This window comes from Thamnophis elegans, chromosome Z (genome assembly GCF_009769535.1).
Source record: "Thamnophis elegans isolate rThaEle1 chromosome Z, rThaEle1.pri, whole genome shotgun sequence".
NCBI lineage: Eukaryota > Metazoa > Chordata > Lepidosauria > Squamata > Colubridae > Thamnophis > Thamnophis elegans.
Window position 1 is genome coordinate 6,389,742 of NC_045558.1, and position 27,710 is coordinate 6,417,451.

Here is a 27,710-nt window from a genome sequence, read left to right on the forward strand (position 1 = left end):
GTAAGTCGAGGACGATCTGTTGTTCTCTTAAGGCGGGGAGGGGCGCAGAAGAGGGGCGGGGCTTGCTCTCCCCTCCCTCCCATTCTCTCTCTCTCTCTCTCTCGCTCCCGCGCGTGCGCCCCGCCTCCTCTCCTGCGGCTGGCGCGCGCGCCGACCAGGAACCGCCGCTGGGCCGCGAGCGCCCCCCCCCGCGCATGCGCACCTCCGCCCCCTTGCGCCGGCTGAGGCGGAGCTGAGGAGGCCGCGATTTCATCATGCGGAGGGCCGCGCCTGCCCCTCGGCCCGCCTGCCCGCCCTCGGCCGCGCCGCTCCATGCCGTGGCGCTTTAGTGTCTCGATCGGCCGCCTCCTCCTCGTCAGCAGCAGCAGCAGCGCCCGCCTTGTGGCCGCCCTCCTGCCCGGCTCCTCGCTCCACGCGGCCCGCCCATCCTCCTCATCCTCCGCCGCCGCCGCCTCCTCCAGCACCCGGCACCTCTCTCGCCGCCCGACCTCGCCGGATCCCGGCCCCGGCATCGTCTCCAGCATGGACGGACCCGCCGCCGAAGCGCTCCTGGCGCCGCTCAGGCAGGCGGTGCGGCAGCAGGTGAGGCCGCCTGGCGGGGAAAATCCGACTACATGTCCCGTCTGTGGAGGATGGGCGCGGAAGTCCCCGCCGATCTTGGGTGGGTGGGTGGGTGGGGGAACTCGGGAGAGATGGGCCTTCCCCTGACCTGAGGATTCCCTCCCTCCGATCACATCCGGGGGGAGGGCAGGGGATGACGGGGGATGCACCTCCCCCCCTCCCCCCCCTCAGGGGGTCTCACCGGGAGGAGAGTCTACGTAAGCCCTTGAGGCGGCTCCCCCCCCCCTCCCCTTATGCAAAGGGGCTCCTCCCATCGAGATGTGGCCGGCTACAGCTCCCATCCGCGTTGGCTGGGGAACATGGGAGTTGGAGTCAGCTATGTGTCCCTGGGAGGCCATATGCTAAGAAATGAGTTTTGGGGGCAAATAAGGTTCTGAATCAAGGAACCTCCATAACTTTTGGGTCCTCCAACAGGAGGGTTTTTCAAGAAGAGACTGGACAACCGTTTGTCTGGAATGGGGTAAAGTCTCCTGCTTGGACGGGAGGTTGGGCTAGAATGACCTCCAAGGTCCCTTTCCAGCTTGTTAAAGTTAAAAAAAAAAATCTTCTGCCCTTGCTTAAAACAAAATAAAAAAAAAAATCAAATTTGCATGATTTGGGGGAGGGAGCTGGATCTTAAGGCTTTTAGGGAGATCCCACCCCCCTCCTTAAATAATTACCATTTTATTTCTTGAAATGGGCCAGTTGGTAACACTTCCCCCTCCCCTCCCATTAAATCAGATTGACCTGCTCTGATGAAGCGGGATAGTTGCTAGAAATAAATCTTTCTTATCTTTGTTAGCACTGTTTTCCCTCCCCCCCCCCCTTTGCTTGCCCTTCCTCAGGCCATGGCTATCCTGCAGTGCCTTATCTGTCATTTGAGGTCCTCTCACCTCCCCAGGGTCAGTCAGGGTCACTTCCGAAGAGCAAATCCAATGGCTTTTATTGAAAAAAGGCTGACTTGGCTGGCCCCCAACAAAACTGCTCCCTTCTGTGCTCCTGGGTATATAATCGTGAATTGGCTTCTTGGGCTTGGAAGATAATGTTGATAATGTGCTTCTGTCTTCTCCGTAACTGATCTCCCTGTGTGACCTTTGCTCGGTTTCTAAGTTTGACCTCAGAAATCTATCCCCAGAATTGTAGGTGTTCTTGAAGTTTTGCTGCGTTTCATCCATTTTCCTGATGTAGCCTTTTGTTTCCTTTGAGAGAGAAATGGCCTTTTCCAATTGTAGTTTAAAATTTCCTTTCCTTGGATCTGCTTTTTATATCTTAACCGAGCCTCTCAGGCAGTAATTGCTACTCTTAAAAGGCTGGGTTTTGCTTGACTGCCAAGTTGTGACACCTAAGCAAAAGGTACTATGCAGGTAGCCCTTGTTTTATGACTTTACTTGGGACTGGAATTTCAGTCAGATGTCATTAGGTGAGTCATGACATTAGAGTCATGTCATGTCATTACATGGTTGTTAATGGGTCACACAGTCTTTGGGTGAATATGCTTTCCCATATGATTTTGCTTGTCAGACTGGGGATGTCACTAATTTTAATCAGTAACCGCAAGACGCTGTAACCGTCGTAAATGTAAGCAGGTTGCCAAGAGCCAGAATTGCAATTGCATGACTGTAGAGAGAGGTGTAAGGTCATAAGTCACATTTTCCAAGGCTATTGTAAATTTGAACCACCGCAAGTTGAGAACTAGAAACTGTAGATTTATTTATTTAAGATTTACACTTAGTTAAATGGATAGTTCTGTTCCTGTAGAATTCCCCCATGTGCCTCTTATTTTTTGCTTAGCTAATCAGAGGGGGAAATGCATTGGTGTCTTTAGGGAACAGGATTGGTAGCATTTTAATTGGAATAAGCTTTGTCTTTTTCTGAATCATCATGTACCTCCCAAAAACTGATTGAGCTACAAGAAGTCTTGGAGGGAAAAAAAAAAACCAGGAGCTTGGATCAGAGCTTGGAAGCCTACGAAGAATGAACAGAATGGGCTTAACCCTTGAAAGCCTATGAATTTTTTCATAGAAAACACTCCTGCTTTTTTCGTGCAGTTAAGGCAATTTAAAAAAAAAAAAAAACCAGGTTGATCAGGATGGAATTGGAGAATCACAGTGTGATGTAACATTGCCAAGAGAGGCTCCTGGTCTGTCAGATGAAGCCCTGACTACAACAGTTCATTTAGGACTGTTTTTCATTGTTATGACCTTTGCAGCATCCCCATGATCATGTGATAAAATTCAAATGCTTGGCGACTGGTTCATATTTACGACTTTTGCTATCTCCCAGGGCCATGTGTTTCCATTCATGACCTTCTGATGAGCAAATGGGGAAGCCAGATTCACTTAACCTTATCAACTGCATTGATTCACTAACAACCGTGGCAAGGAAAAGTCATAAAATGTTTCATTTAACAACAAATTCTGGGCTCAATTATGGTCATAAGTCAAGGACTATCTGTAGTGAGTTTTCAGTCTTTGTTCTGAGCAGTGTTATCTACCTTGGCAACTTTCAGATGGGTGGACTTCAACTGCCAGAATTCCCCATGCTCGCTGGAAAATTCTAGGAGTTGAAAGTTCACTGATCTGAAAGTTGCCAAAGTGAGAAGAACTGCTGTAAAGTCACCCTTCTCGTTTCAGTGGGCAGGAAGTAGAGCTCTTTTGAATGCACCCAGGAGGATCTCCTTGATCAGAGATCAGTGTGATTGGGATGAGTTAATGTTTTCCTGCTGCAATGGTGCCTGCTGCAATAAAAAACTGTTTAAAGGGTGGATCCTTCTGCTTGTTATACATAGGACAAAGCTGCACTAAAAGTTGCCACATCAATATGCGGGGCTCTCAAAAAGGGGTGTCCCATGACCCTTCCCTCCTTCCACTTTTCACTCAGTTCTTTTTTCTCTGCTGCTTTGAAGAGATATTAGAATCTCTGGTCCCTTCAAAAGGCATATGCTTTACCCAGGATTTCCTTCGATTTTGCTTTCACTCTTATAAAGAGCACTGCAGATTTACAGTGTTGATTCCTGCAAGAGCTACGCTTGTCTTCCCTTTCCTTCAATCAATCTCTTAAAAAAAAAAAAAAAAACCTTTCAGTTCCCTCCTCCTGCCACGTTTGCCTGCAAAGGCAGCTTTCTTTTTAAAAATAGAGGCAGTTCTTAGAATTGGCAGACTTCTTTCTTTCCAGCTGCATTGTTAGGTTTGTTGGTTTGTCATATTTAGAGTTGCCCTCTTGTGGAGAGATCCAGGCCGTAGAATTGCCAAGAGCCTGATATAACTGAATGGATAATGTCATCAATCAATCAATTAATCAGAACAGTACTGGAAGGGACTCAGAGGTGTTCTAGTCCAACCCTCTAGTCCAAATTTCTGTTGTTAAGCAAAATATTTGTTAAGTGACGCCTTTCTTTGTTAAATGAATCTCTGCAGTTGATAAGTTAGTAACCCGGTTGTTAAATGAATCTGGTTTCCCCATTGACTTTGCTTGTCAGGAAGTTGCAAAAGGAGAAAGAACATGTGGCCCTGGGACACAGCACCCATCATGCAAATGAACCAAGCGTGAGAATTTTGAACACATGATGATGAGGATGCTGCAATGGTCGTGACTAGGAAAATGGTCATAAGTCACATTTTCAGTGCTCTTGTAACTATGATTGTTCTGAAGTTCAAGGCAAGGTCTTGGGTTTGATTGTAAAATGAAATCACCTTCATGATTGCTCTTATTCTATTTCACATCTATCAGAAGTTAGAAAGTTATTTATTAATTTTTTTGCTATCTGTCTTGCTGCATTATTTATTTTGGTCTCTGTGCACTTTCTCCCCCATACCAAGTTTATAGGATTGTTCTGTGTTTCAGCAGAGGGTAGACAGCTATCAGTCCAGATCCTTGAATTATGTTTTCTGTCCCGTCTTGATGCCCACAAGAGGTGAACTCTAAGATTACATGGCCTAAACCTCATCTCTGAACGATTGTTTTTCCCCAGGAGAGTTTGTTCGAAAGTTGAAGGATGACAGGCTCCTCAGATGGATGTTGGACAAAGCTGTGGCTGAGCTCAAAGCTCGGAAGAGACTCCTAGAAGCCAAGGTGAGTCTTCAACTTCCTGTTCATTTTATCCAGAGTAAATGGGTTATTTCACCCATAAAATGTTAATTCAGAATTTCGTATCAGCAGGATAAAATAGGCAGCAAGATTCTACACTTCTCCCAGTTCCTTAGCAAAGTCACACACAGACACACAAAATCCTCATTTTTAATGAAATACAGTTACACTAAAATCCCGTTGATTTTAATTATGGCAGTTGCAATAAGACAGCTCCTATAGTTGGGTTGAGATTGGCAAGTCCTGATAACTGCATATAAAAACTGATATCCAGGATTTCGAGTGGAAGAAAGAGATGAAGTTAATTACATGAGAAACAAATTTTCTGAGCTTCCGTCTGGCCCTTGTGCTCAACTTGTAATTTAGGATTGCAGCAGCCATTGGTGCTTCCTGACTTCCATCAGATAATACCACTTTGCTGGTATCTATCATTTTCTGCTTGTTTGGAATAGGTTCCTATGCTCCCTTTCTGAAAATACAGGTAGTCCTCGACTTACGATCACAATTAAGCCCAACATTTCTATTGCTGCGAGACATTTGTTAAGTGCATTTTGCCCCATTTAATAAGTGAATCACTGCAATCATGAAGTAGTAACACGGTTGTTAAGTGAATCTGGCTTCCCCTTTGACTTCTCAGAAGGTCGCTTAAAGGCATCACATGACCCTGGGACACTGAAACCTTCATAAATATGAGTTAGTGCCAAGCATCTGGATTTTGATCACACGACCATGGGGATGCTGCAAAAGTCGTAAGGATGTCTGTTAAGGATGTTCAGGAAATGGTTTTTTTCCACCATGATGCCCATCTTATGGAACACCCTCAAACATCCCTCCCCCCCAAAAATTTTTTAGCTCTATTCCTGTTGATTTTCTGGGCATCATTTGATATGTTGCAAATTATCCACGTATGTAAAGTATAATTGTATATCGTGGGTGCGCATGGCCTCTGTGTGTTTGATTTTTTAGGAGCTGGCTCTGCAGCCTAAGGATGACATTGTGGACAGGCTTAAAATGGAAGATACCTTGAAACGAAGATTTTTTCTACGACCAAGCATTTTCTATTTATGGAGGTACTGTACCTCTCCACAGCACAATGACATTCTTCCTTGTAATTAGCTGTCAGTTTTATAACGTGTGTCATTTATTTTTTAAAAAATACTTAATATGTTTATAAATGAAAATATTTAATTAGCAATAGATATTCTAATGTTCTCAGTCCAGCTCAAAGAAAGGGAAAATATTAAATACAGGTTTTTTTAAAAAAAACCTTTGTTTTATATTACTTATTTTATTGTTTGACACTGCCCTATATCACTGTATGTGAGTTGGGCAGCTGTATAAATTGGTTTAATAAATAAATAAACACAAAGGAAAAATTAACCTTGAAATAATGAAACCATGCATTAAAGCTGGACTGCTGGACTCACCTGAAAGAGTGATTTCTTTCTCCCATGAAGAGAGGTAGAGGCACGTAGGGACATAATGTTTTTCTTTTCCCTCACAGACAACATGATGGATGTAATATAACCCTTAATGTTTATAATTTCATAAGAACAATAGAAGAAGCTCAGTTTTCTGTCACCTGTAGCTTGAACTAAGCACAGACCTCTCTGCATAAGGCTAGGTATAAGTTTGTGTTCTGACAATCTGATTGATTCCCTAGTATTCCAAAAGTTAGTAACTCCCTCCGTCCCATCTACTCCTCCTCCCTCTGACTCTTCTCCTCTTCCTTTTCTCTCCTTCTGCCTCTTTCTCTTCTCCATCCTCCCTCCCTCCCCCCTTGTCTCTCTCTCCCATCTAGTCCTCACTCTTCTGCCTCACTCCCCTCTTCCTCTTCTCCTTCCTCTTTTATCCCTTCCCTCCATCAGATTGAACAGAAGATGCTATTTACAGTGTTTGAGGATTTGTGTTTACCTGTTCTGTGTCTTGCAGGAGTGAGTGGCTTGTATGACTTTGGTCCTGTGGGTTGTGCTTGAAGAACAACATAATACAAGCCTGGAGGCAGCACTTCATCCAGGAAGAGCAGATTTTTGAGATAGATTGTACCATGCTGACGCCTGAAGCTGTTCTGAAGTAAGCACAGACCTTCTCGGCGTAAAAGCTAGCTTTGCAAATACTCAATCTCTTTAAACATTTTTTAAAATCATCTCCTACTGTAACTTTTTACAAACCCAGTTCTCCTTCTCAGAGAATATTATCTCTCTATTACAAAATGTGATCTGTCTGGCCTAAAATTAAATCATGTGATTGCATCTGGAATATTATATCTTTCTGGTTGCCACAACAACAAAGGCATAGAAGTAGAACTAAAGATGGATCCAAGGTGGCTAACTCAGGTGATCCACAGACTGAGGCAGCTTCCCTAGGAGGAAAAATTGCAATAACTGAGCCTTGTAATTTGGAAAGGAAGCAGACAAAAGGGAACATGATTTAAGTGCGCAAAATTAAGCATAATAGGGATCAAGTGGAAAACGAGAAGCTGTTTTCTTCTTCCAAAAACTATTGCAATCAGAAGTGACCCAGTGAATCGGATTGCTGGGAGAATCTGGACAGACTAAAGGAATACAATGATAATTCAGCTTTAGAATTCACTACTGTGCCATGCGTTGATAGTGACCAGTTAATTGGCTTAAAAAAAGGATTGAACAATTGACGGAAGACCTGGAGACCAGGACTGTTATTAGCCTTTGAAGTCCCTCTGCTTGTGGATTTTGGGAGCAGTTGATGGGTCCCTGTAAGAGCAGACTGCTGAATTGGATGAGCAGCAGGGCTGATCCAAGCAATATTAACAACAATAGCACTTAGCTTTAAAGCCCCCTCTAAGAGTTTACAGAATCAGCCTATTTCCCCCCAACAATCTGGGTCCTCATTTTAGATAGATTTCTCCAGGAATAGTTTCATTAAGTTGAAAACTTTATTTCATGCTTGTTTCGCATTAAAATTATATGGGTCCCTGTGATCAGATCTTTCTAAGGATTACTATAATCCTTTATAGCAGTCTATGGGTGCTTGAACAGTAGCAAGCAAGTTACAACAGTTCATATAGTGATGTTCAAGGTTACAACGGCACTGGAAAAAAGTGACATGGTGTTTTTCACCGTGGCACGACAAAACTGCGCTTGTCAAAATAGCGGTGATAAAATTGCGTCACTAAAGCCGCGACATCACCAACCCGCGACAACAGCGCGGCAACAGAAGGTCGCTTTAAAACGGCGCCACGGCATAAAGCCGATTCATTAAGGTAAGGTTAGGATTAGGTTTTAGGGGTTTGTTTTAGGGTTAGGTTTAGGGTACTGAGTGCTTGGGAATGCGTGGAGTTTGCCCTCCGCGATTATGTCATCGCAGTAGGGTCGCGTTTTTCCTTAGCGCTTCGAACGGCGCGAATTAGTCTTCACGCTTATGTCTCCACGGATAAGGGCTTCGCGGATTTGTGGTGGAACCGTTTTTCACCCTTATGACTGTTGCAGCATCCCCACAGTCATGTGCTCAAAATTCAGGTGTTTGGCAGCTGACACATATTTATGACTGTTGCAGTATCTTTTGTGACCTTCTGACAAGCAACATCAATAGGGAATCTAGGTTCACTAATTTACTAGTATTATTAACAACATCTGCAATGATTTACTTAACAACCATGGCAAGCAAGGTCGCACAATGGGAAAAAAACCCACTTAACAAATGTCTGAATTAGGAACAAGAGATTTTGGCGCAATTGTGGTTGTAAGTCAAGGACTATCTGTAAAAGCATTATTTGCTTATTTCCCCTGACAATCTAGGTCCCATTTTACCAATCTTGGAAGGCTGAGTCAACCTTGAGTTGGTCAGAATCGAACTCCAGGCTGTGGGAATGCAGAGTTTGCCTGCAATAGTGCAATTGCCACCAGGGCTCTTTATTATGTAAGGCTCCTTATGAATATACACAAATATCTAAGACTGCGCGTCCTCAACTTGGTGTTCCCCACATGCCAGCATAGTCATTGTTACATAAACCTAGCAAAACATGGTTTGTGAGTTGATACAGAAACAGTGTCACAGAATATCATGAAAAAAAATGATTTATGGAACCTTGTGGTGCAGTGGTTAGAATGCAGTATTTCAGGGTAACTCACTGCCACAGCTAGCAGTTGTATCCTGAGCGGCTCAAGGTTGACTCACTCTGCCTTCCATCCTTCCAAGATTGGTTAAAATGAGGATCCAGATTATTGGGGGCAAAGGCTGACTCTGTAAACTGCTTATACAGAGGGCTGTAAAGCACTAAAGCGGTATATAAGTCTATGTACTATTGCTATTAATATCTTAAAATATAGAGAAATCATGCTGCAGATGCAATTCATATTCATGAGTTGATACAGAAACCAATGTCACAAAAACATGAATGAAAAATTAATGTCTTTTAAATGTAGGGAAAAAGCAGCAGGGGTAATGTTGTTATAGGTGTTTCTGCAGATTGGTACTAAAGAGGAAAAGACCCTTTCAACCTACAGTGTACCATGTTTCCCCAAAAATAAGATAGGGTCTTATTTTTTTTTGCCCCATGAAATATGGCCTTGAGCTATTATAGGGGGAGGGCTTATTATTTTGGGGTTGCCGGGCAGCTGCTCCCTTGTGAACTGGCTCCCCCAAGAGCCGGGCACAGCCTTAGGGGCGAAGCAGCCATGAAGTGACCACACTCACGAGCAACAGCCTGGCAACCCCCTCTCCAGCCAGGCAGAGCGCCATTCACTGATCTAGGGGTAACCCTAAGGTGCCAAGGCACATGGTGCTCTGGCTGCTTCCCAGCTCCGCGGCTTGGCACATTAGGTATACCCCCTAGGTCAGTGCCTGGAGCTCTGCCCGGCTGGAGAAAGGTTGAATGAGTGCCTGTTCCACCCCCAGCAAGCATGTCTCCCAGCCACACTATGCCGCGCTCCGAGCATAACTTCTCCAGCTTCAAACTCCAAAACTCGGCTGCCGAGTCTTCAAGCAGCAGCTGCTCTAGGAGTGCGCTCTATGGTTGTGGCCAGCTGCCGGACAGAGAGAGTCTTCCAGACGAGAGTCTTTCAGCAGCCAGCCTACAATCATAGAGCGCACTTCTAGACTGGTTGCTGCTGGAAGACTCGGCAGCTGAGTTTTGGAGTTTGGAGCCGGAGAAGAAGTTATGCTTGGAGCACGGTGACAGCGGGCACCCTGGCCCTGCAGGAAGAACTGGGCCAGGGCATAGTGAGGCTGGGAGGCATGCCTTGCTGAGGGCGAACAGCGCTCGCGCAACCGCCCTCTCAAGCTGGGCAGAGCTCCAGGCACTGACCTAGGGGGTATTCCTAATGTGCCAAGCCGTGGGAACTGGGGGGGCGGGCAGAGCGCCATGTGGCTTGCCAGCCTTAGGGATATCCCCTAGGTCAGTGAATGGCGCTCTGCCCGGCTGGAGAGGGGGTTTGCCGGGTGGCTGCTCATGAGTTGGGTCACTTCATGGCTGCTTCGCCCCTGAGGCTGTGCCTGACTCATTGGGAGCCTGCTCACAAGGGAGCAACCTCTTGGCAACTCCCCTCCTCTGGCCAGGCAGAACGCCACTCTCCAACCTAGCGGTATCCCGAAGGCGGCAAGCAACGTGAGCGCCTTTCTCTCCCCCCCCTCCCCCCAGCTCCAGCGGCTTGGCACCTTCGGATACCTCTAGGTCAGTGAGCGGTGCTCTGCCTGGCCAGAGGAGGGGTTGTCCAGGGGGCTTATTTTCGGGGTTGGGCTTATATTTTTGCCCATGTGAAAATGTGACAAGCCCTTAGTTTCAGGTATTTTCGGGGGAAACAAGGTAGCTAGTAAAGTACAAGGAAATATCAGTAATTCCTGGTTAAACAGTTTAATTCAGGTGGTCCTCAACCTTAACGACCACAGTTGGAGCAGAATTTCTATTGCTAAGCAAGACTGTGTTAAATGAGTCATGGCACTTTTTCAACCATTTTTTTGCCACAATTGCTAAGCGAATCAGAATAACAGAGCTGGAAGGGGCCTTAGAGATCTTCTAGTCCAACCCACTGCTCAAGCAGGAGAACCCTATACCATTTCAGACAAGTGGCTGTCCTGTCCTCTTCTTAAAACCACTGCAGTTATTAAGTGAATCAAACAGTTGTTAAGTGAATCTAGCTTCCTCCCATTGACTTTGCCAACCAGAAGCCCTAGGCTGGTGTTTTTGAAAACAAGTCATGTGACCCTAAGATAGTGCAGCCATCATAAATACATGCCGATTGCCAAGGGACTGATTTTGACTACAAGCCATGGGAATGAATGTCTAAGTTACTAGTGTTCACTCTATTTTGGATAATATCGGTATTTTTTCCTCACAGGACCTCTGGACATGTGGACAAATTTGCAGACTTCATGGTGAAAGATGTAAAAGTGGAGAATGCTTCCGAGCTGATCACCTCCTGAAGGGTATGCTTTGTGTTATTTCATTGTCTCTGTCTAATTCCATCCTAAGACCAGCTTACATTGATGTTTAGGATCTGTCTGTGTCTTCTTCTTGTCCTAACATCCACTCCATTCCACAGCAAACTGTTGGTACCTTACAGATAAGAATGAAAAGACAGCAAAATGTCTGGAGAGTCTCAGTCATCCAGATCACCATTCCAAGGTGCTTTTTCAAGAGGGAACGGGACTTTGCTTTTTTTCCCCTTGAGGAAGAATACTTTCGAAGACAAAAAAGTCCCATTCTGGACAGAAAATACTGCTGGTTTGAAAGAAGCCATTTATGTTAACAGGAGGAGGGATACGACACCACCTGTCTCCTCTTTACAATGCAGCCCTTCCAGTAGTCCTAAGAAAATTCTAGTTGCATCCTGATTCAAGTGATTCTGAGGGCACAGATAAAGCCCCAAATGGCCTCAAGAGCTCTCGAGGGGAGTACTAACGACCAGAGGACTGCAAAGAATGCGATCCCCATCCCCCAGTCCAGTCAGAACTAATCCATCCATAAGCTCACCATCCTGCCAGAAACCGATGAAGCTTCTGGATGAGAAGCAAAATTTCTTCTTCCTCAGGGGAAAAAAACAATCCAGTTGCCTTTTGGGGGGGAAAAAAGCACCTTGGGATAAAGATAGCACATAGTCCCCAATTTACTACTGCCTTGCTTGGCAATGGGAATTTTGAGCTCAGTTCTAGTCGTAAGTCAAGGACTACCTGTATGTTGAAGAATGGCCTGTGAAGAAAACATCTCTGATATTTCTTATCTAAGAAACTTATCTAAGAAGCATATCACTTCTCAGTATTTGTGCAGGCTCCATGATTACCTATGGGAGCATCATGGTGGCTTAGAGGTGGAGCTTTGCCTTGCAATCAGGAGGCTGTGAATTTGATCCTAGGTAGCTTCAGATAGTTCTCTCACTGGCTGCAATAAGTAATCTCTGCTGGGAACTCTGCATAGGTGGCATCCGGCCAGTAAATGCTCGAGTTCTAACTATCCTGTTGCAGTGTCGTTCCACTGTTAATTGTTCTTACTGTCAGGAAGTTTCTCCTTAATTCCAGGTTGCTTTTCTCTCCTTGATTAGTTTCCATTTGTTGTTTCTTCCCCAAAGCACTTGAAGGCAGGACAAGAAGGAATGGATGGAAATTAATCAAGGGGAGAAGCAATCTGGAACTAAGGAAAAATTTCTAATAGTGAGAACAATTAACCAGTGGAACATCTTATCTTCAGAAGTTGTGGGTGCTTCATCACTGGAGATTTTTTTTAAAAAAACTAGACAGCCAGTTGTCTTAAATTGTACATGTTCTCCTGCTGGAGCAGGGGATTGGACTAGAAGACTTCCAGAGTCCCTTCCGGCTCTGTTCCGATTGATTGACTAAAAGGGGGAAAAATTACTTATGGAGACTTATTTCCTTCTCTCTTTTTGCAGCCCATTTACAGAAGATGATGTCAGACAAGAAGTGCACCGCGGAGAAAAAGATGGAAATGGAGAGCGTGATCACGCAGGTCAGTCAGCAAGCAGAAATGGCTCTCTCGTAGCCCAGAAATTGTGATTGTGATCCCAGGGACCTCTGAGAGACTCTCTGCACAGCATATATTTTGAAACAGCCCAGGAGCTGCTTCTGGTCGTACGTTTTTTTTTTGTTGCGAAAAGGCTTTTATAAAACATCTGTGTATTGTGGTTTTTCTGTCGGTTAAATAAGCCCTCAGTGGCCCTTGCTTTCCAAGTGGGGTGGGGGGGGTGCACCGATAGATTTCCAAAAGGAGAACAAGGATAATAGCATAAGTAGTCCTTGACTTATGATTACAATTTAACCCCAAATTTCTTGCTGAGCGAGACAGTTCTTAAGTGAGTTTTCTCCCATTCCTACTATCTTTTTTGCCACTGCTGTTAAGTGAATCACTGCAGTTGTTAATTTAGTCACATGGTTGTTAAACGAATCCGGCCTATTCTGAATCCCCATTGACTTTGCCCACCGGAAGTTTGCCAAAGAGAGTCTGAATTTTGATCACATGACCATGGGGATTCTACATCAGACATACATGGGAAAAATTGGTCCTAAGACACTTTTTTCAGTCCCATTGTAACTTTGAATGGTCACTAAATGAACTGTTCTAAATCAAGGACTACCATTATTGGGCTGAATTGTATGTTCCTGGGTAAATAAGACGGTCTTTTCTTTCCTGCTAGCTGGACAACTACAATCAGGAACAGCTTGCGGATCTGTTTGTCAATTACAATGTGAAGTCCCCCCTAACAGGAAATGACCTCACTGCTCCGGTGTCTTTCAATCTCATGTTCAAGACCTCTATTGGCCCAGGAGGAAACATGGCTGGGTATGTGGCTGTATGAAAATGGGGTGGAGGGGGGGAGAAAGAGGGTGCTTGGGTTTTACTGGATTTGAATTTGTCCCTGCATTTGTAATTCCAGCTGGTTGAGTTTCCTTATTTGAGGGAGAATCTGGGGATCGTTGCTTCATTCTGGTGGACAGGATGGCCCATCCATCCAAAGAGGAAAGAAACAGCAAGGTGTGCCAGTGGACAGCCTCCAAAACTGTGCCTTGTAGTTTCCTCGGGCTTTGGGAAGATCTAACAAGGCTAATACCAGGGGATTTACATTTCAGATAGTCAGGAGGATTCTGGGAGTTGAAGTCCACTTGTCTCAGGAACTCTGCTTTAGTGGCTCAGGGCAAAGCGAAGTGAGAGTGGGAATCATTTACTGGGCTCTGTCAGAGCAGTTATTATTATTGCAGGTAGTCCTCGACTTAAGACCCCAATAGAGTATAAACAAGATAGCTGTAGAGTGAGTTTTGCTCCATTATATAACCTTTTTTGCCACAATTGTTAAGTGAAATACTTCAGTTGTTACGTTTATAACAGTGAATCTGGCTTCCCCATCGACTTAGTTTGTCAGAAGGTCACAAAAGGGAATCACGTAACCCCAGGACACTGCAATATCATTAATAAAGCCCCTGAATTTTGATCATGTAATCATGGGGATGCTGCAACAGTCATAAGTGCGAAAAGTGCTTGTAAGTCACTTTCAGTGCCATTGTAACTTCAAGTGGTCACTAAACAAATGCTTGTAAGTTGAGGACCACCTGTTCCACTATTTAGTTCCTCATGGTAGGAGAGGTTTTCACGGGGCTACATTTGGGAAGCTAGGCTGTCTTGTCTTGCTATCAGCTGCTAAGCGTTCCTGCTTTCTTTCTTCCAATTATTGTTTCCCACATCCCCACATCCCACCCCCTCTGATAGATATTTGAGGCCAGAAACCGCCCAGGGAATCTTTCTGAACTTCAAACGTCTTTTGGAATTCAACCAAGGCAAACTGCCTTTTGCTGCTGCTCAGATTGGCAATTCTTTCCGGAATGAAATCTCTCCTCGCTCAGGTCTCATCAGGGTCAGGTAATTGCTCTGAAAATTTGAGAGGGGGGAGTGGGGGGGAATATGGTCCTCACTGGATTTGATAGGTGTATTTATTTTGTTTTTACTGGTTCATCCTATTTCTACAGCCACCCATCTCACAATCAAGGGACTCTAGTGGCACACAACAAAAGCTAAAGTAATATACAAGTAGTCTTCGAAAATTTCTGTTGCTAACAGACAAGAAACCTTTGCCCCATTTTATGACTTGTCTTGCCACGATGGCCATTAAGTGTGAACCGTGATAATAAATCACTTTTTTTTCTGTGCTGTTGTAGCTTCAAATTGTCCCTAGGTGAACTGTTGTTAGTTGAAGACTACCTCTGTTGCTTTTATTGTTGTAAGCTGTCCAGAGTTGCCTTGCAGCAAGATGAGCAGCAAATAAATAGAATAAATAAATATACGCTACTTGCACAAGCTTCTGAAGTTTGATTACATGATCATGGGGGAACGCTGCAATGGTTGTAAGTACGAGGACTGATCATAAATCACTTTTTCCAGGCCATTGTGACTTTGGACATTTGCTAAATGAATGGTGGTAAGTCAAGGACTAGCTCTAACTACCTATAAGCTGTGGTCTACCTGGTAATTCATAGACTGTAAGATTTAAAGATCAACATGACTAACTGATAATCTTTGTTACAAATGCCTCCTTCTCCTCAGAATGCACTTGTGCATCCAATTCCACTTTTCCTGCTATCAGCCTGAATCTGCATCTCCCCATGTTCCCCTCCAGTGATAAAAATCCCCACTCTCAGCTGTCTTGGCAGGTGCCGAGTTTGTTTTTTAATCTTTTGTTATCATACATCCCAGAGAATAGCAGCATTGGGGAGGGCTTTTTTTGTGTGTGACAAAGAAGACACTGAATATTTGGCTCTTTGAAGACATAGTGTTTGAGTTACAACCTGCCTATTCATAAATCGTAACATTTGTAAAACAGGTTGGTCACATATTGACCCGACTTCGCAACTTTTTTTTTCTGGTCGTTAAGCAGATAGCAGTAGTACTTAGATCTACATAACGCTTCACAGTGGTTTACAGCCCTCTCTAATGGAATGGGACAACTTGCCACAGCCAAAAAGCTGTGGCACAACTTGCGTTGGCTCCATTTAACAATTCTATTTAATTTTTTTAAATAAATAAAAAAATATTTTAATTATTTCCATTCACATTTTATTCTGTTTCCTCCTTTTGCATTCTTTCTTTAATGAGTCTATTCCACTATTTGTTCGATGTTAGTGTAACCCTTTTCTCACAGCAAGTTGGCCATGGCAAACGTCATAGTCCCCTCTCTAAGCAGAGGCAACCTATTGCCCTCAGGAATCTGGCTCCTCATTTTACTTACCTTGGAAGTATGGGAGGCTGAGTCAACCTTCGGCTGGTCAGGATTGAACTCCTGGCAGTGGGCAGGAGGCAGTTAGCCTCTAATACTGCATTCTAAAATGCGTTGGTTGTGTGACCACCATGATTATTTTATTATTTATTAATTAGACTTATATACCGCTTCATAGAGCTTTCAGCCCTCTCTAAGCAGTTTACAGATTATTATTTTTTAGCAAATTGAGTCAGTAAATTGCCCCCACAGTCTGGGTCCTCATTTCACCCACCTCGGAAGGATGGAAGGCTGAGTCAACCTTGAGCCGGTGAGATTAGAACCGCTGAACTGCAGATAACAGTCATCTGAAGTGGCCTGCAGTACTGCACTCTAACCACTGCGCCACCTCGGCTCATTAAGCGAATGTGGTGCTCATAGGTGCAAGCCCACGATAGGCAAGGTTTTGCCAAACCCAGAAGTAATTGCCAGCCCCCCCCCAAAAAAAATCATTGTAAAACTCGATCACTTGACCACAGGCTGCTGCAAACAATTGCAAATGATTGTGTTGCCAAGCGTCTGAAGTGTGGTCACATGACCAAAAGATGTGTTGGTTGTTGAAATTTTAAATCCACTTTGCCCACTTTTTCAGACAAGTCATAACTTTGAGCTGTTGCTAAGCAGCCAGTTGCAAATCGAGGACTGTCTTTATTCCCCCCTAAGATTTGCTCACTTATTGAGAGAAGTTACAATCTCAAACGTTTCTCTATATGCTTCAGGGAATTCACAATGGCAGAAATTGAACATTTTGTGGACCCCAGTGAAAAATGTCATCCTAAGTTTCAAAATGTAGCCGACCTCCGCATCCTCTTGTATTCTTCCAAAGCCCAGACCAGTGGGGAGCCAGCACGTGTCATGTGTTTGGGGGATGCTGTTGAGCAGGTAAGGACTGGGGGGTTCTTGTGAACAAGAGGAAATCCTCTTGACTCCCTTCGTTACATTCAGTGTGGAAGGAGAATGAAATCAGATACAGACAACGCCTGAATTCATGGGAACGGCCAAGCTGTTTGATTTATAGCAGCTGGGTTCAACTCTGTACCTGCTGAGGGTTGGACTTCCAATCCCATAATCTCTACACATCTTCCACGGGGGCTTAAGTACAGAGAAACCTGGGCTGCAACACACTGGGAAGGCTCCTTGGCAGGCTTAAGATAGAGCATGGCTGGCTGGGGAATTCTAGGAGTTGGAGTCCACGCATCTCAAAGCTGCCTCGGTTGAGAAACACTGAGGGTAAAATAGTCATAATTGAATACTCATCGTGCCCTAAGGAGCCCACATAAAATGTATCTGCGAAAAGATTTCATAATGTTGAGGGAAAATACAGAAATCCCTTCCCAGTGAAACCGGGGGGAGGGGGAGGAGGTTGGGGTGACTAGGATTAGGAGTGGCATGATGCTAATCTTCCAGTACTTGAGGGGCTGCCACAGAGAAGAGGGGATCCACATATTGTCCAAAGCAGCTAAAGACAGGACAAGAAGCAATGGATGAAAACTAATTAAGGAGGCAACCTAGAACTAAGGAAAATGTTCTTAGTGGGCAGTAGGAACAATTAAGCAGTGGAACGGTTTGACTAGAGTGGGTGCTCCAACATTGGAGGTTTTTAAGAAGAGATTGGATAGCCACTTGTCTGAAAGGGTACAGGGCAGCGATGGCGAACCTATTTTGGCTTGCATGCCTTAAGTGGGGGAAGCACAGGGGGGTTGTGCACGTGTGTGCCACACCCATAATGCAACGTGTGACCCTCCCCAGTGCGCATGTGTGCATGAGAGGCGCTTCCCCATTTTTTGCATGCTTTTTTCGCTCTCCCCAGGCTTCAGATGCTTTATAAGAGCCTGGGAAGGGTGAAAACAGCCTCCCTCCCCCCACCCCCTGGAGGCCCTCCGGAGGCTTCAGTGACCTTCAGGAGGTTTCAGGGAAGCTTCCGTGGAACTGAAAACGACCCTATGAACAAACAAGAAGTGACTTCCGGTTTGCTCGTAGGGTCCTTTTTAGTCCACAGGTTCAGGGAAGCCTCCTGAAAGTCCCTGAAGCCTCCGGAGTCCGTTCCCAAACTTCCGGTTTGCCCATAGGGCCGTTTTTTGTGCTCCGGAGGCTTCAGGGAAGCTCCTAAAGCCTCCGGAGGCTTCTGGGGGGAGGGAGAGGCTCTTTTCGCCTTTCCCAGGCTCCTATAAAGCCTCAGGGGCCTACAGAGGGCGAAAAATGGCTTTAAAAAAGGCTGAACTCACCTGGCCACTGCCCGCATGCGTGCTGGTCAGCTGATAGGGCAACGCCCCGCATACCCTGACAAGTGGCTCTGCGTGCCATAGGTCGCCATCCCGGATATAGGATCTCCTGTTGAGCAGGGCATTGGACTAGAAGACCTCCAAGATCCCTCCCTATTCTGTTCTGTATTGTACTGGCTAAGAATTTGCTGAATTGCATTGCCAGGATCCTTAGAGATGCCAAGTAAGGGAAGTTTTCTGGAGAAATGTTTTCTGTTCCTTTATACCTCCTTATAGTTTTTGTTCCTTTGAAAAGCCTCTTTGCTTCTCTCTGCTTTCCCAGGGTGTGATCAACAATTCTGTCCTGGGATACTTCATTGGCCGGATCTACCTCTACCTCATCAAAGTTGGCATCTCTCCAGAGAAGCTTCGTTTCCGGCAGCACATGGAGAATGAGATGGCTCATTACGCCTGTGACTGCTGGGATGCGGAGACCAAAACCTCCTACGTAAGCAGTAGCATATGTCTCTTCACAGTTCTTTATAGCCCTCTCTAAGCAGTTGACCGAGTCAGCCTCCCCCCCCCCAACAATTTGGGTCCTCATTTTATAGACTTCAGATGGATGGAAAGCTGAGTCAACCTTGAACCAGTCAGGATCAAACTGCTGGCAGATGGCGGAATTAGCCTGCAATACTGCATTCTAACCACTGCGCCACAACCAAAATGCCAAGCTTTCGAGTTCTTGAGTGGAAAGCCCAACTCGGTGTGTGCGTGTAGGTGCATGCATGGACACATGCATCTTAAGGTGATTCTTGTGATTAAAGCCAAAGTTGAATTGTCAAGAGGTGCCTCTCCAAAGGAAAATCTGCTAATTCCTCTTTTAAAATGCTTCTGAAATTATAAATTTATAAAAGATTCTGGAGGTAGGTCTTCTTAACAGATTGCCTTAGGAAGTACATGGCTTCTAATCGCTTTTAAACTCCTTCCTGTATGCAGTCCTTATCTCCCAGCTCTCTGTGATTAGGCTCAGGTTTATAACAGTTCACCATGGCCAACTCATTACACCAATTTTCTATGGCCAGCTCACCACAAAGCAACACAGCCAATCAACCACCGGACAACTCGCTGCAGGACAAGAGTTACACTAATATCAGAGAAATGATGGAATGGAATCATTAAAGAAAGGATTGAAAAGGAGGGACAAAATGAAATGAGAATGACAAAAATTAAAACAATTTTAAATTTATTTTAAATAATTAAATTGAATTGTTAAATTGTCCCATGGAGAGTTGGCTGTGGTGCGGTGTCCTGCATTGAATTTGGCCTCAGTGCAGGATCGCTTGGACATCATGATTTGTCTGTAAGTGAAGGCTTCATTTTTGTTTTTGTTTTACTTTTCCAGGGCTGGATCGAAATTGTTGGCTGCGCTGATCGCTCCTGCTACGACCTCTCCTGCCACGCCAGAGCCACCAAAGTCCCTCTTGTTGCTGAGAAGCTTTTGAAGGAGCCGATATCCTTTTCTGAAAGAAAACCATGGCTGTTCCATCCATTTTGGTGTGAATGAGCTTTACAAGCATTTGGGGCCACTAGGATGAAATCAAGGAACTGCTGTGAGCTAAGAGCTGTTTTGTGGGGGAGGGGTTCTGTGATGCCAGCATAATCCTTAAATGAGATGTCAACTGTCTCAATGCAGGTAGTCCTTGATTTACAACTAATTGTGTAGCGACCATTCAAAATTGCAACACACCCTGAAAAATTTGCTTACAAGTAGGATTCATGGTTTATGCCCCCTCAGATCATGTGGCTGCATATTGGGCACTCAGCATGTGGCCCTCACTCGAAATTTTCTGCAGCGTCCTGTGGTTACATGACTGCAAAGTACTTTTCTTACTTTTGGTTTTCAGAAAAAAAAAAAGTTGTATAGTGCATAGTGGTTTTGCTTAACATCTGTCGTCTGCTTAAAGAGTGTTAAGTAAGCTCCCCGTTGGGAGAGCAGCGAAGCGTTGTGAGAGTTGTGTTGGAGAACACACAAACCAGCATACAGAGACACTGCAGTTTCAATAGGCTTTTACTTTCGTGGAAATAGAGGTATCAGAGTCCATCAAACAGTCCAAGTCATACACGGTTAAGACAGTCATCAACTTCTTTCAGTTAAGGGATAATCCAAATAACATAGTCCAGTATCATATAATCAGTCCAGTATACAAAGTTGCTAGCAATTGCAAAACTTACGGCACTTTCTAACAGCCAGCTTCCAAAAACACTCAGATCAGCCCAGCATCTAACAAACAGAGAGAGAACTAACAGTCGTTCTGGCTCCCTCTTATGGCCGATTGAGGAAAACAGCAACCAATCACATTTTACAGTATGATTTAAAGAAACAGGTACAACATTGTTATATGATTTATATATTGGCAACCCAACCGTTAAAATTATATTCCTAACAAAGACCACTGCAAAAAAAGTTTGTGAAATTTGGGTATGGTCATGTGGTATCTCACTTTATGATTATCACAACTTACGGGGTCAATTTTGGTCTTATGTTGAGGACTAGTTTGTGCCCTATGCTGCGGCTAGCTCTTGCCTCACTTCCCTGAATTACGGTGGCCTTTTAGGAGGCTAATCCGGTTCTTTTAAGTTGAAATTGTCAAATGTTTTGAAAGACTGCATAGAGAAGAGGCAGCTTCAGCTACTTCAGGATTTGAAAGCTAAATTTTTGTGAAACCACTGAATAGCTGCAGAACAGCCAGGGCCTGAGTAGGAAAGTCACAATCCCTAATCAAAGTTTTGCATCTTAAGAGGTAGTCCTCCACTTATGACCATTCATTTAGCAACCATCCACATTTAAAACAGCAGTGAAAAAAGTAATTTACAACTAGTCCTCTCGTGATCCAAATTTGGGTGCCTGATAACAGACATGTATTTATGATGGTTGAAGCATCCTGGAGTCATGATCACCATTTGTGACCTTCCAAGCTGGGTTCCAACAGGAAAGTTGAGAATGGGGGAAGCTGGATTCACTTAACAACTGCATGACTCTCTTAACAACTGCAGTGATTCACATAATAACCATGGCAAAAAGGTCTTAAAACTGAAGCAGCACACTTAATGACTGTCTTGCTTAGCAATGAAAATTCTGGTCCAGTTATCATCATTAATCGAAAGCTACCTGTAAAAGCGTAAAGAAAAGGTCGTAAAATTGGGTGTGACTCACTTAGCAACCTCCTTGCTTAGCAACGGAAGTTCTACTTCCAATTTTGATCATAAGTCGAGGACTACCTGTAAATGCCCCAAAAAATGGTGGGAAAGACCAGTTTTAAAAAGCATTTACTTGCCGCGTGTGGCATCACATGTGCACAAACACACTTGCAGTTGGATTCCTTAGTGCCACCTGTACAGAATCGCCAACGTTGTTCAGTTTGAAGCCAACAAGGGAGCCATAGGGAAGGCGTACAAGAAGGATGCTAAGCTGGTACTGGAGTATCTCGCCATCTGTGACGAGTGTTACATCAGTGAGATGGAGACGCAGCTGAACGAAAAAGGGTAAGCTGAGCCTGGCAGAACTGGGTCTCTTTGGGAGCCGTGTGAGTCAAGATTTTTAAACCCAGCATCCCAACCCAATAAATGTGGAAATCCAGTGTGATTTTATGGAGTTGATTATCTTATCACTGGCCAAGAGACTTTTGCCTTCCACCCAGAAGGTTGAAAGTTCAATCTTACGCAGCAAGACATATTTTTCTCTGTTAGGGAGAAAATATCTGCTGTGAACTCCATATAGGTGCCAGGAAGGGCATCTGGCCAGTAAACGCTCAAGTTCATTCAAGTTGCCCTGACTCCATCCCAATGCAAGGGATTACGAGGTTGTAAAAACAAAACATTCTCTTATCTCACAATACTTATTGATGAAGACCCAACTGCCTAATTTCTTCAGAAGACTGATTGTCTTTCAGAGAAATGATAATTAAACCAGTAACAATAACCAGCAGTTTCCAGGTGACTTGCAAGAGCATCTTTTTGTAAAGAAACTTGCAGCCACCTAAAAGTGAACTGGCGGGTGTGCAAGGCACAGTCCTAAGAGCTAATGAGGGTCTGTTGGTGCAGCCAATCTTTAATAGGAATCTCTTTGCTTTGGAGGAGCTGAAATTTCCTCTTAGCATCAAAGTACATGGATTGCAACCTCCATCACCAGTTTCCTATTACATGTTTATTTATTTACTAATTTACTAACTAAATAACTATCTGTCCATCTCGCTGTCAAGCCAGTCTGGGTGACTTATAGCAGCATAAATAAATAAAACAATTAAAACATCAGACCAAAGGTGCTTTTCCCCCAAAAGACAATTGGACTTTCTTGAGTTTTTTTCTCCTTTGAAAACATTTCACTTCTCATCAATGAATTGAAGAAGCTTCTTGAGTGAACAGCGAAATGTTTTCAAAGAAAAAACAAAGTCCAAAGTGCCTTTTGTAAAAAGCACCTTTGGGACCACTATGAGCTGAATGGTTGAGAATTTCCCTAAACATTAACAATATTAAATTTTAATATTTAATTTAATTCTGCAATAAGAATTAAAGCACTAAAATTAACAAAAACCTAGACAAGAAGGGACCAATATGAAAACATGAATGGAGGCGGGATCTTCTAAACTCCAGAGTAGGATGTGCCCATCAGGACTCCGGTCAACTGGCAACCAGGCTCCTTTGGCAGGCCAAAAAGGTGGGGGCAGATCTCCCCACAAAAGAGACCCTGCCCCAGAGAATGGGGGCCACAGGAGAAAAAGCTCCTGGATTCACTGGCCAGAATTCCTTGACTGACAGGGACCGTGACATGCCCCTTCTGCTGACACGGGTGGGGCCAATCCCATTGGGTGAGACATTCCTCAGGTATCCTGGACCCATGCCGTAAAGGGCTTTCAACACCTTTAATTGGACCTGGAAGGAAATCAGCAACCAATACGAATCACACAACCACTGTGTCACACAAGCCACTCAAGGGACCTCCAGAACTGTTGTGTTTTGTACCAGTTGTAGCTCCCAAATATCCCTTTAGCTCCACAGTTCAGCATCCTTTTGACATCCCTTTCTCTCCTTGGCAGGGAATTTACGATTGAGACAGAAGGGAAAACCTTTCAGGTAACAAAGGACATGGTCGGCGTGAAAAGATTCCAGAAAACCTTGCATGGTAAGTCATCTTCACTCTAAAGCTGTTCAAAAAATAGAGCTGCTTCAGCTGAAGTGCCAAAAATCACCTTGAGGGGGCAGTAGAATGTTACAATTCTCTCTCTGTCTCCCTCCCTCCCCCCCCTCTCTCCCTCCCCCCTCCCCACCCCTCTCTCCCCCCCCCTCCTAATGATGCTGATGATAAAAACAGTCTCAAACTTGGAAACTTACTGAATCTGACCCACAAACATTAGATCTTTGATTTTTGTTTTCCAGTGGAAGAGATTGTCCCCAATGTGATTGAACCTTCATTTGGGCTTGGAAGAATCATGTATTCGATATTTGAGCACACATTCCGCATCAGAGAGGGAGATGAACAGCGAACGGTAGGATTTCTTGCATCTAATAAGGCATTTACCTAGGGGACTCTGAATTACAGTTAGTCCTTAACTTAAGACCACAATTGAGCCCAACTTAGCAATAGAAATTATGAACCCAAAGTTAAGTGAATTTCATTAAGTGAATTTTATCCCACTTTATGGCCTTTCTTGCCATAAAAGTGATTAAGTGAATCCTTGCAGTTGTTAGGGATCGCTGAGTGAATCTGTATTCCACATTGAGTGCTTGATCAGAAAGTTGGAAAAGGGAATCACATGATTCTGGGACACTGCAACCATCATAAATAAGAACCAGTTGCCAAGCATCTGAATTTTGATCATGTGATCATGGGGATGCTGCAACAGTCGTAAGTGTGAAAAATGGTCATGTCACATTTTTCAGTGCCGCTGTAACTTCAAACCATCACTAAATGAAATGTTGTAATTTGGGGATTGCCTGCATTTATTAGATTTTTACCCTGCTTTTACTACTTTATAAATGAGTCAAAATAATGAAAATACTCCTATTTCCCCACAGTAGTCCAGGGAGGTGGCTTAGGCTGAGGCAGATTGGCCCAAAGTCACCTAGCCTGCTTCATTCCTAAGGCGACGTTAGAACTCCCTGTCTCCTGGTGATAGACCCAAAGTCACCCAGCTGCCTTTCAAGGCTAAAGTGGGATTAGAACTCATTGTTCCTGGGAATTGGGTCAAAGTCCCTCTATTGGTTTTCATGCCTAAAGCAGGACTAGAACTCACTGCTTTCAGGTTTCTGAATCAGCATCTTATCCACTATACCAAAATGGTATAGAAATGCAGAGCAAAAAGTTAAGGCTGTTTACTGTTGTACCATACTGACAAGAATTGGAAGTTACTGTCTTTTGTGGGTTTTTTCCCCTACACCCCTTTTTCCCCTTATCTTTATTTTCATTTGTGTTTTATGATATAATTTAATAACATTCCTTGAAGAAAAATGTTTCAAACTGGGTGGATCTCAACAGGCCTAAATCGGAACGCTCCAGTTTTCTGAATGCCTGATTGTTGTTTTCTATTTGTACCAGTATTTCAGCTTTCCTGCTGTGGTGGCTCCTTTCAAATGCTCAGTTCTCCCTTTAAGTCAGAACCAGGAATTCATTCCGTTTGTGAAGGAACTCTGTAAGTAAACTGCTTCCCTGTAAATAAATATTATTTGAATGAATTATTTCTGGAAAGGGGACCTACACGTAGTCCTCGACTTACGGTTACAATTGAGCCAAAAAATTTGGTTGATAAGAAAGACATTTGCTAAGAAAATTTTGCCCCATTTCACAACCTTTCTGGTCACAGTTGTTAAGTGAATCACTGTAGTTGTCAAGTTAGTAACACGGTTGTTAAGTGAATTAGGCTTGACAGCAGGTCGCAAAAGGGGATCATGTGACCCCGGGACACTACAACCCATCATAAATAGTCAGTTGCCAAGTGTCTGAATTTTGATCACAGTCGTCAGGATGAAAGAGTCATAAGTCACTTTTTTAATTGGTGTTGTAACTTTGAATGGTCACTAAATGAATGGTTGTAAGTCGAGGACTACTTGTAAGGGGATGGAAGTATTGTATGTCTGGATTTTGACAATGATTAGTCACGTTGGATGTATTGCCCTGCATTATGGTGTTATCAACACTAGAGACCTGCAAAGAATAGGAAATTAGGTGGGCCAATTCTTTATGCTCTTTCAGCTTCTCCCTCATTGAGAAGGAGAGGAAACTGTTTTGAAAACTCTTCATTTCTTATTTCTTATTATTTTATTTTATTGTTATCTTGAATTCATTAAGCCTATATATCATCCATCTTGCTATCCAAAGTGATTCCGGGTGGTTTCTGATGCAATAAAATATATAAAATGTCTAGAATTATATATAGCTATAAATATTATACAGAATTATAATTATAAACATAATTAAACACAATTAAAATCACAAGAGTTGAACACACACCAAAAACCGAAAACTTGAATGGAGCTGTCCTTAAACTGTCCTTTCATTTGATGCTAAGAAATACAAAATAGATTTTTAGGATATTTTGGGCTTCGAGTTTGGTTTCCATTTGGAGAGACCTTGCGGAATTCATTTTTCCTTATTTTAATTCTAAAACATCGTGTAGAGTTTATGCTGTATTTTTGGGACGCGAGAGGGGCTGTGTTTTTCTAAAGATACCATCCTGTAAATAAAACTGTCTTTAACTTATAGAAGCTAAGATTCATAGTCAGTAATGTAAGTGGCTTGTATTGCATTCATCTTTACAGAGAGACCTTGACTTATAACCGGTTGTTTAGCGATAATTCAAAATTAGGAGAAAATTATTACAGTAATTTTAAAGATCTGGTTACTGTCCCCCCACAATCATTGATTGCTCAGCAACTGACCTGCATTTATGGCTATTCGCAGAATCAGGTAATGTGGCCATGATTTATGACTTTTTTTTTTTGCTGCAAACTGGCATTTACTTATGATTTCTAGCAAACACTGCCCATTGTGGACAATGCATTCGCTTATAGAACATGCATTCACTTAGCAACAATTCACTTAACTACCAGTATGCATGTATGTATGTATATAAAAAAAATCAGGCATAATTATGTGATAGCCCACTTAAGGTCCATAATTCTAGGTTCAAACATGGTCATATGTCAAGGACTACATGCAAGCTTTTTCAGACTAGACAAATCAGCAAGGTCCTATGCATGTAATAATGAATTAATCTTTCTTTCCCCTCCTCCTGCCACACCGTGTTTTTTTTTTTAACCAGCTGAAGCTCTGACCAGGAATGGGGTCTCCCACAAAGTGGATGATTCTTCTGGATCCATCGGTCGGCGGTATGCGAGGACGGATGAAATCGGGGTGGCGTTCGGGATCACAGTTGACTTTGACACCGTCAACAAGAACCCCCACACAGCCACCTTAAGAGATCGCGATTCCATGCGGCAGATACGGGCTGAGGTAAGGCGGCCTGTGGGCAGCCAGCAAGAGTTCAGTTCAGTTTATTTCATTTATATGCCGCCCTTTTCCCCCGAAGGGGACTCAGGGCGGCTCACAACTCAACTAGGGAAGGGGAATACAGACAAAAGAGGCAGCTTTTGCATGGGTTGGGGGAGTAAAATCTGCATAAAATAAAAATACACCCTTGCCCTCAATCATCCAGGTCTCAAAGATGCTTTTCCCAAAGGCAACTGGGCTTGTTTTGTTTTTCCTTGAAGATGTTTCGCTTCTGATCCAAGAAGCTTCTTCAGTTCTAACTGAAGAACCAAAGTTGGAACCGAAGAAGCTTCTTGGATCAGAAGCGAAACATTTTCAAAGGCAAAAACTCAGTTGCCTTTTGGAAAAGCACTGTTGTGTTCTCTCTGATATGTATGTTTGCCTTGCTGTGTCTGGCTCGGTGTGGAGAAACGCCCCCTACTGGACAATTCCCTTTGCATGACTTCCCTGCATTCTGAAAGAATCTCAAGGACATGGACGCTCAATCCTGGCTTGATCAGTATCTCACCTGTTCTTGCTTTTAGATCTCAAAGCTGCCAGTCCTGGTGGGCGACCTGGCCAATGGCAACATAACTTGGGCTGACGTGGAGGCCAGGTACCCTCCCTTCGAGGGTCAAGAGACAGGGAGAAAGGATGCGATGGAGGTCTGAAGTTAATGCCGGGAAGGAAACCTCCTCATGAAGTCCACTTTTAATTGTCCGCGTTAATAGAAGTTTTATGATGTGTATTATTTGACATGGCTTTGTCCGCACACCCAGGGCACCCTGGTTATCCAGTCCCTGGTCTCTGCCTGATTTTAACTCCCATCCCCAATAACCCCAATTAAAATGGCTTAAGGCATGCCAGGTTCTTTTAACGTCAAGTCTCTTCTGTGTAAAAGAGGCCACCAGTTTGTTCTAGTTCAGGGGTCTCCAAACTTGGCCACTTGTGGACTGCAGCTCCCAGAATTCCTCAGTTGGCCATGCTGGCAGGAGAATTATGGGAGTTGAAGTTCGTCTTAAAGCCATCAGGTTTAGAGACCCCCTGGTCTAGTGCTTAAGACACCAAGGTAGA

At 43.9% G+C, this 27,710-nt stretch overlaps 1 pseudogene; it reads left to right on the forward strand.

Annotated features, from left to right (window-relative positions):
• The first annotated feature begins 207 nt into the window (after positions 1–207).
• Positions 208–27,498, forward strand: LOC116522185 (annotated as a pseudogene).
• The last annotated feature ends 212 nt before the right edge of the window (positions 27,499–27,710 follow it).